General features: G+C 43.0%; 1 pseudogene; it reads right to left on the reverse strand.

Annotated features, from left to right (window-relative positions):
• Positions 1 to 6,855: 6,855 nt before the first annotated feature.
• Positions 6,856 to 9,062, reverse strand: LOC148117506 (PWWP domain-containing protein 2A pseudogene; annotated as a pseudogene).
• Between the last annotated feature and the right edge of the window lie 1,368 nt (positions 9,063 to 10,430).

The following is a 10,430-nucleotide window of genomic DNA, read 5'->3' on the forward strand; positions in this document are numbered from 1 at the left end:
AAGTGATTGCTCATTGTCTAGAAACGTGGGCTGCCTGGGGAAAACCCCAGCAACTAAAAACAGACAATGGTCCCGCTTATACGGGACAAAAGTTCACTTCCTTCTGCCAACGCATGGGTGTTCAACTCATACATGGACTGCCTTATAATCCACAAGGCCAAGGCATTGTAGAGCGTGCTCATTGCTCCTTAAAGGAATTGCTTCAAAAACAAAAAGGGGGAATAGGTCATCAACAGACCCCTAAGAATAGACTTTCCTTAGCCTTATTACACTTAATTTTTTATACTTGGATAATACCAATCAGTCTGCAGCGGACAGGCATTCTTGCCCATCCAGTCCTTTAAAAGGATTGATAAAATGGAAGGACACTCTGACAGGGGTCTGGCATGGCCCTGATCCCGTGCTGGCATGGGCACAAGGCTCTGTTTGTGTTTTTCCACAGGATCATTTGGACCCTATTTGGGTACTGGAGCGCTTGGTGAGAAAAGTACAAGTGCAGAGGAACGACAAGCAAGATGAAGCCTCAGACTGTGATCCTACTGATGGTGACGGTCCTGATGTCCCCGTTGTTGATCCAGGTCAATGAACAAATCTTGTGGGCCATAGCAAAAGCATGGTCAATTCCTATACCTGTTCATTCTATTAGGCTTACCCTGCGTAAATTTAGACCCTAGCATGGCTATGTATAATGCAACTGATGTTCCTCTTCAAGGAGCCTTATATTTTTCTCTTGAAAATAATTCTAACCTATGTATATGGTTGAAAAATAGGTCAGTGGGTAATTGGCTTGACCCATTGACCGATAATCATGTGCCTTTTGCCATGCTCACGGAAGCACTGAAAACAATAAATACGGGTGCTTCCTTAGGCACAGGCAGCAGTAAAAACGGTAGTAATGCCACAAGTATTACTACCTTACTGGTGTTGATGAAAGGGCTTTGGCCTTCAAGTTCACACTTTGGATTAGGGAATTCCACCGCTTGACAAGTGTTACCTTATTGTGCCCCTAATTTAGGGTACCCCCTCATTGGACACCATGTCAAAGCCCAGATCATAAGTCAAAGCATATTGCACCAGGTTTTGAATTTACCCCTCCTTTAGGAAGATATTCCTTTAATCTTGCTAATCGGACTTATCAGAAAACTAATAAGAAAAATACTTGGCCCTGGTTTCAATGGATTCTTTCTAATGAAAGAGGGGCCTTTTCATCCCTAGAACCTTTTGCTGCCTTTCGTAATTTGACTGTCCGGCTACTTAACATCTCTGCCAGCCAAGATATGAAGGGAGTTCTTTCAAATGTTACTATAAATAAAATGATGAACAACCTTACCATTTCTGCCAGTTCAGTGTGCTTAGAGGCACCCTTCTTCTTTTTGCTGACTAATATTACCAATGCCACAGAGGATGTGTTCTATTGTAATTCCTCTAAGGCAACTTGTCTCGCAAGTCAGTGCTGGAATGGTACTTACAACACAGCTGTGGTGATGAGAGTTCCCACATATGTTCCCATCCCGGTCAGAGTTGATACTGGTGCCTTCCCAATCGCTCATCTGCTCAGAACAAAACGAGACTTTGGGATAACAGCAGCCCTAGTCACCACAATTGCTGTATCTGCTGCAGCTGCCACGACAGCTGCTGTTGCCATGGCTGCAACAACTCAGATTGCAGAGACAGTTAATGAAATCATGGAGAGGACAGCCTCCACAATGACCACTTTAAAATCTATCGATGGTCATTTAAAAGCTGGCATTTTGACAGTAAACCAAAGAGTAGACCTCTTGCAAGAGCTAGTAGATGATTTATTAACCTTAACCAGTGTAGGATGTATTCATTCCCTCTCCTCGTTATGCATCACTTTCAGATTGGCTGAGAATTTTACAAAGAACGGTAACCTGAGCCGGCAGCTGAGTGCATACCTCCAGGGAAACTGGAGCAAGGAGTTCGAGAACCTGACAAACACCTTGATCAACCAGATTATTTCCCTGAATGCCACACGGCTGGAATTACCTACTGCTAATGCTTTTCTTAATATGCTGAAACGAACTTTTAGTTATTTTAAGGAGTGGGCGGGAATAGGAGCCCTGACAGGCCTAATGGTGCTTGCCTCCCTGGTATGTCAGTGGTGCATTTGTCGCATGAGAGCCTCACAACATCGCAATGCAGCAATGATCATTCAAGCCTTCACAGCTATTGAAGCAGGACAGTCCCCCCAAGTTTGGTTAACTACTTTAAAAGATATATAAGCACAGGATGCGAGGCTTGCACACTGCACTTGAGGGTAATTACATCTACCTCAAGAAGAGCAAGTCTGATTGCACGTGGGTCAGTGTCTAACTCCCACCTCTGTAAAAAGGGCACCAAGCAGTTCTAGTGTTTTCTTGGTGGAGGACACCTGGATAAACAATAGTACATGCTTCATTTTTAACAGAGATCAGACCTCTACTCTTGCCTGTTGCTTTTAAAACAAAAAATGGGGAACTGTAGAGAGCTGCATGGAGCCGCACATAAAAGATGGCACCGGCTTCCGCCTTCCGTGATCCCGAAAGCGAGTGCTCTCAGTGGTAAACAACACCTTATTTGGCTAAGGCCAGGATCACGTGATGATCATAAGCTGCTTGTTTATAAGTGGACCTATGGACAATGCCCACGTGGCGATCCAGGATTGGCTACCCAGGGCTACTTAAGGGCTGGGAGGAGCTTGCCCAGAGAGAGAAACTATTGTAACAAGGTCCTGAGTAAACTGCTTGCAAGAAGAGCTCCAGTGTTGCGTCTTCCTTGCTGGTCGAGGCGGTCGTGAACTAGTGTTCCTTGTTTACCAAACACAGGAAAGCAACTCCCAAAAGAGGTGTAAAGTGTAAATGTTTGAGAGATATTAAAGATAATTTAATAATGCAAATTAGAATAGAAAGTGGATTAGGTACAACCTTTTGGAAGTTCCAAGATAGGATAGATATGGAATATTTTCTCTGAATTTGTCAAATGCAAATGGACTAGATATTGTTGACGTATTTATTGTCTGTATGTATTGTATATAGTTATTGTACTTATTGTATATAGTTTTTCTTATATTAGTTATAGACTTCTTTTTAGTTTAGAAAAAATGGGAAATATAGTGGTATATTATTTTTGTTTTAATAAATAAAGCTTGCCCAAAGATCAGAGGGCAAACCAGCCATGCTAGTCAGTCATTCAAGCCAGGCAGTGGTGGCACATACCTTCAATCCAAGCAGCCATACTAGCTAGCCACAGAGGCCAGGTAGTGGTGCTGCATGTCTTTAATACCAGCATTAGGGAGAAATCTAAGGTGAGATGAAACAGGAACTCACTCTCTTTTCAGTCTGAAGATTTCATAGAGATAAGAACTGTCTTGTGGCTTGGCTGCTTTGCTTCTCTGATCTTTCATCTTAAATCCCATATCTGTTCTGGGTTTTTATTATTTGTGCTGCAATACGGTACTCCTACCTCTGTGAAATGCATCAGATATATCCCTCACTCTACTTTAGGACCCACCATTGGCTCAGGAAAGCAAAATATTCCTGTGTTTACTCAGTTACCAATTGAATATTAAAGCCAACATTGCACACAAATACACATTTAACAAGTAATGAAAAGGACATGTGCAATAAAAGTAAAATGAAATGAGATATTGGGAAATTGAGAGATATGATTTGTTTGAAGCTTAGCACAGGTGAGGTTGTTAAAGATGTTGACTTTGCCCAAATTTATCCACAGATTCAATGAAATATCATTGAGAATACTAACAAGATGTTTGGTAGAAACTGAGAAGCTGATTCTGAAATTCATATTTAAATTCAAAACATGTAGAATAGCCAAAGCAACATGTGAAGCAGAAACACAGGGTGGAGGATGAAATAAAGCCCATGAAAACATGCTTAGCATCATCACTGTCGTTAGAGAAGCATACATATAACACACTGATGAATCACCACATAGCTCTAAAATGACAAACTCTCAACTGATAAAGCAAGCATTCACTGTTTGCTCGCATGTCTTGAGTGATGTTCATCAGGAAGGAGGGAATGGTCAATGCTCAGCTGGCTTTCTGCTTTTTCTCTCTGTCCAGATCACATGCAAGCAGTCCATGCATTGGTGCAGCTCACAGTAGGCAGACTTCCCTATCTAGTAACTTCATCTGAATAATCCCTTACAGACATGCTCAGGGACTAATTGAGCATAAAGGATCAGTCATTGACAAGCCCAGAGTCTTATACCCTAGATTTTTCTGATATTCTGGCAATCTAGATGAACTCTCCCACAAACCATAGCAAGAATCCACATGTATCTTGAGAGGTTGGAAAATTCAATTATTGCTTCAAGGAATTTAAAATTGATGAAATAGTACACAGTGTGTTATAATGTGGCACTCGTGCCAGAGGATTGGAAGACTGATGCAGAGATAACAGGGAGGCTGGAGAGACAGCTAGTTAGTGAAAGGATTTCTGTTCAATGATGAAGACCTCATTAGGGATTTCCAGGAGACACAGAAAAAAAAAGCTGCTGTAGTTGCAAAACTCTTTAATCCTAACATGTAGGAAAGCTGTGGGAGAGAGGCTGATTCCCAGCATTCTTGGGCCAGCCAGTCCACGTAGGATGTGAGTGTAACATTCAGTGAGAGACTCGGTCTCAAAATATAAGAAAAACGACCAAAGTAGGTCTCTGGTCTCCATATGAACACACATTCATGCACATATGCACACACATCAACATATCAATTGCACGTGTGCAATATGGGAACATGTATTTCAAAAGATCAACAGATTCTGGAGTAGTCAGAGCCAGAGAAATCAAAGATGCTACTTATGGATGGACCTTGAGTAACTACATGCCCTTTGCCAAGTACCTCCTGTCATATAACTTTGTATTAGTGCACACCCATTCTTCCTTCCATTGCAGCACCCACTTTCCTGAGCAGTTGGAGGACACTGACTACTCTGGTTGGTCGATCCTTCATGGGTAGCTGAATCAAGACACTTGGTCACATTCTGGTAAAAATAAAAACTCTCTCATCCTTTCAAGTCTAGTGTGTGTTCTTTCTGAGGGACAATCTGGGCAACTTAAATGTGGGCAGTTGGAAGGGCCAGAGTCTCTATGGACCACATTCTTAGATGTGAGAGACTGCTCTATCATTACTTCAAATGTAAACAATACCCCTCTCATCTTCACATGCTTCAAAATCTTCCAGATGCCTTGAGATTTCTTCAATCTGAGGTAATGCCAAATACCTTCTGTTAACTATCTGCTCTTGGATAAAGCCACAGTCTTCAGAGGAAGGGCTAGGCCATACCTGGCTTCTCCAGAGACCTCTTAATGTCAATTTCCTCAAAATTTCCCAATGAATTGAGTTTGGAGAGCCCCAGATTCACACATATTAAGACATCCACACTCCTCCACCTGAGTGACAGCTGGTCCTGTAGACTTGTAGATTCCATCTCTCCTCTTTCTGGCACTTTTTAAATTAGACCAGTAACATCCCAACAATTGACTAAAATTAGAAAAGTCACCCTCCCCCCCCCCCCTCCAGTGCAGGTAAGCCATCTATCCTGTACCTTAACCATCAAAATCAGGGAGACCATTCCACCTGTGGCAATCACCGCATACTCTTTTTACCTAAGAACACATCACAAAAATACACACATAGAGCAGCACACTACAGCGTTAGACTGTAGCCCAAGACTACTTAAGAGCTTGGAGTAGGCGTGTCCTTTCTGATCAAGGTTTTTCTGTCAGCTTAACATGATAGCTATACTGTATCTCAAAGGAAATGAATCAAGAACTATTAGCGGCACAGAGACACTTATGCTCACAGAGAAGCACTAGGGAAAGTCAAAATGTTAAATGTTCAGTGATGTTTATTTTTTTAAATAATAAAAGATTGGATAACGTTATACAACATTCTTTAACATTTAACTCTGAGCAGATGGAAGGTGAGAACAATGTGTCATTCAAGTCTACAAATGAAATAGGCCTGTGAGGATTTGAAATAAAGACAAGGTAGCATGAAGCAGAGATTAAGTTTTAAGCAACTCCAAAGCAATAAAAATGAAGTTGTAACATGGTAGGAATAGATTTAAATACCTACAAGTGGTTTATTTAATGATAATCTAGTTTGTAATAAAATGCCTTTAAGGATTTGTCATGAGGAAAAAAATATGTAGGTTAAAACCTTATCTCTCCCAGTGCTTTTGCCTTCTTAATATTACTTTTTGGTCAATTTCATCACTCTACAAATAAAGATTTCTAAAGCTCAAATGTTTATAGATACAATCCATGCATATGTCACATGGCTTGGGAGACACCTGATTCCTGAGTGAACATTAAGTTACTGCTAGTGTGGAGTCTAAGACCAGACTGACCCCAGAGCCTGGAGCTGTGCTTCAAGTCTTCCCACAGCGCCCTGCTGATATAGTTCCTGAGCCCATGTGATGAGATGACGTCATGATGTAGATCCAAAGAGATCACTTGTAAAGTGCAGTCAGGACTTGCCAGCACTTGCGGTGTGTTAGGATCTGAATTAGGCTCACTAGACTCCAGACTACCTGGCCTTTCTTCTTGAGTTATATAGCAAATCACAGTCAGGTATACTAAACAATCTAAAAATCCCACCCAGAGCAATAATCCTGAGCAAAGGGCTGTTGGGTAATCTCACCCACACAGAAAGATCACAGAAAGTGAACTCTTAAGCCAAGTGCTCACTCATCTGTTGTGTGTCTTTGAATGAATTTTTTGAGTTAGTTTCTTTACTTTTGGCTTTTTTTCTTTTTGTGGTAAGTAATCAATATGGTGTTATATTTTTGATTTAAAAAATAAATCAGCATTGTCATTAAAAATCTTCAGTTTTATTATTAAAGTTACAGCACCATCAAATATAAAATGCTTTAAAAATTTAGTATTAATAGGTCCATCTGATTTTCTCATGTATTCTCAATTTTTTGTTTGTTTGTTTGTTTGTTTGTTGGAATTTCGAGACAGGGTTTCTTAGTAGCTTTGGAGCCTGTCCTGGAACTAGCTCTTGCAGACCAGGCTGGCCTCGAACTCACAGAGATCAGCCTGCCCTGCCCACTGGGTGCTGGGATTAAAGGTGTGTGCCATCACCGCCCAGCTGTGTTCTCCATTTATTAAGCAAAAAATAAGGATTTTCACAATATGTATGTAAGCAAAGACAAGGAAAATCTGTGTTCTCTATTAAGAATTCATGTTCCATGCACCAAACGTTTAGGCTGCTTTCAAGAATCTGTTTCTGACACTTGTCCCCCAGGGCCAAGTCTTCCCTGACACCTGCGAGAACTTCCTGCACTGAGAAGTAGGGGCTTCCTGCTGTGGAAAGAGGTCCAGATCAACACTGATGCTGGCACCCTTTCTCAACAGAACCACTCAGTGGGGGAGAGGCGATAATCAAAGCCTGTCCAGCTCAGGAGAATGATGAGCTAGTTCTTGGGAATGTATGATTTATTCCAAGGTCAACACTAGCCTACCAACTTGGGAGTCAAAATATGAAAAGGTAAGAATGTCGTTATGAAAATGTGCACAAAACGTTAAATACTAGTGGCAAATAAATACATCTTAACATGCTCTAACAAGCAAACGTATATTCAAGATAATACAGCCCTGTTTCATTAAAAGAAAGAGAAGATCACCTTTTACTTGTGGGTGGGACGGGGCACTTAGACATCCTTTCAGCAGGATGTCAGATCGTCTTCCTCTTGTTTCCATGGGCACCTGAAGGAAACAGCAGCCTTAGCACTTGTGGCCCTTGCTGTTTCACAGGAGCACCATTTAAACACACCTCTGCTCACTTCTGAGCTGATAAACATAATCCTTGGAGAAAGCACAAAGGTTAAGTATGCAAACCAGTTCCACATTTCTGTTCCATCCCATGCCTGGTAGGCCTGTCCAAACTACTGTTCACATTCAGAAGAAGCTCTCCTGAGTGGTTCTTCCGCATCACACGCACTGAGTGCATCCTGCATGTTGTGTTCACACCACTTTTCTCCTCACCTCACGCATAGTTGATTGCAGCAGCTTGTCTCTTTTATACATAGAAATATTCCCTAATACCTTTTCTTCCGTTCAGTCTACTCTGCCAGCGCCCTGTACAGATGACTGGTTAAGCCACTGCTTTAGCATTTACTTCTTGGTGCTGCTGCAAACTCCCATCTTAGCCAGTCCTGACGCTCTTGCTCTGTCAAAGTGGCACACATCCTAGAAACCAGCAGTCTGTTAATGCCTTTGTGCTGCTGAGCAGTTGCGGGTACAGCGAGACTGCGGCTTAGGGGCCAGCTCGCCACTCCGGATTTACTCCTGCCCTGTCTTCAGAGAAGACTCATTTTCTTCATTCCTCTACCTTTGTGGTTTTAAAGGCACTTGAGGAGGGAGGGAACCTGAGCCAGGATTCTGATAGCACCCTGTGAAATGGACTTCCGGGTGATTGTTTTTGGAAGTAGAGGTTTCACTCTGCTTCCTCTGTACCTTTTCTTTGGCAATTTCAGCACTTCCGAGCTTTTGCGTGATCCATGTTCTTGCTCTGGAGCACTTTCTTGGTGTTTGCCTGAGCTGTGAGCAACACTGGAAACCCTCACCACAGCGTTTCTTCTCTGGCTTTCGTTTTGTTTTTTCCCATCCACTTTATGGTCAGTTTTCAGTTTTTTGTTCACAGAAGCTACACTGTCATTTCTCCGGTTTTTATCTTCATACCTAGAAGAGTCACTGCTTCCTTTCCTGATTTCCTTCTTTTCTGCAGTAACACTGTTTTACACTTATCACACAGGACTTGCCAGGGCCATAGTTTAATCGCATTCATTATTGAAGTGGGTTCTTCCCTGTCCATTTTTCTTTAGGGTCGCTTAATTTTCTGAGGAGGTGGCTGGGGTATTGATTGCTTATATATATGGGGGATAAGGTGCCCCTTCATGGAAGAGAGGCGGTGGCTTGGAAGTCCACAGGTGCTCAGGAGGAGGGCCTGGAGAAAGGTTACCAGGAACAGCAAGAGTCACTTCTCGCTTGACTTGTATCCCTTCTTGGAATGTGTTACTTTGGAGCTGCATGGCGTCCGGTTTATTCATATATTCCCTTTTGGGAAATACTATCACAGGGATCCCATGGGGCCCAAACTGCTCCACCAGACTGGCTGTATATTTTTCCCACCAAAAGTAGGGCTATTGCACCATAGGTTCGTGGTCTCTTTTAGACAGGTCCCTGTGGACCCTGGAGAAGAGCTTCTCCCCAGAGGCGGAACGACAGGACTAGTCTGTCATCTATGCTGACCCACACCTCCCAGCCAGGGATGAGCAGAGACACTGACAAGTCCCCGCCCTCCAGTGGCAGGAGCACTGAAGCTGGCAGCAGTCAGGGCTGCACAGGAGGCAGGACTGGAGCGGCCGTGGGCTTGGGAGGCTTTGCCTGGGCCTGGGGACTACGGGTCAGCCCCCCTGGGGGACCCCGTGGTCACCACAGCCTCAGAAACCATGGTCATCATTTTCTCACTGGTCTCTCCCTCCTCCGACTCGGGTGGCTCAGCGGCGGTCTCTGTGATGTCTCTTAAAAGAAAGAGATGTAGAATCTTTTTATGCCCAGAAGACTCTGGAAATAGATCTGGTTTCTGGTTCTGGTGACCACCGTGCCATGTGTAAGACCAGGCCATACCTGACTTCCCCAGACTCTTTGGTGTATCTCACACATGCTATCGTTTCTCTGTTAATCTTTTTGGAAGAAGTCGCATGCACTTAGAAAAGTGTTTCCATATAATCATGTCCTAAGCATGAGATCGAGCTAATTGTCACCAGGGTCAGTGAAGGATGGGAGTTTCTTCTGCGCAGCAAGTGCTAACTAGTAAACACAGCAAGAAGGGCTGACCCAGATGCCTTTCTAGTGGAGGAAGAGTGCCCATACCTGCAGAAAGTGGATCTCTCTCTCTCTCTCTCTCTCTGTGTGTGTGTGTGTGTGTGTGTGTCTGTGTGTGTCTGTGTGTGTGCATGGAAGTGCATATGAAATTATCTGAAATTACAAAGTAGCCATGTCTACATTTGGACAAGAGAAGGGTAATGAACGTCAATACAGAAAATGAGTCATAGGATATGAGTTCTAAGATAGGCTCAAGAAAACAGATAGCAACATGCTTTACAGGTAAGCCTTGTTCACTGAAAAATGGATGACTAACATCGTTGTCACACGGTAAGGAAAAGAATCCGAGAGGCTCCTTACCACAGAGAAAGCATAATGCTGGCAGAGTTCAAGGCAGAAGGGCAATTGCACAGTCTAGCCCACACAAATGATTGTTCAGGGAGTGCATGACGCAGAGTCAGACCAGTAGGAACAGAATGTTTTAAAGCAAGCCTGAAAAGAAATGTCAATAGGGCACTCGCCACTCGGTAGAGTGTTCTGCAAACGGTGAGAGCAACGCCTACGATGTAAAC

Source organism: Myodes glareolus, chromosome X (assembly GCF_982192425.1).
Source record: "Myodes glareolus chromosome X, mMyoGla1.1, whole genome shotgun sequence".
Taxonomy (NCBI): domain Eukaryota; kingdom Metazoa; phylum Chordata; class Mammalia; order Rodentia; family Cricetidae; genus Myodes; species Myodes glareolus.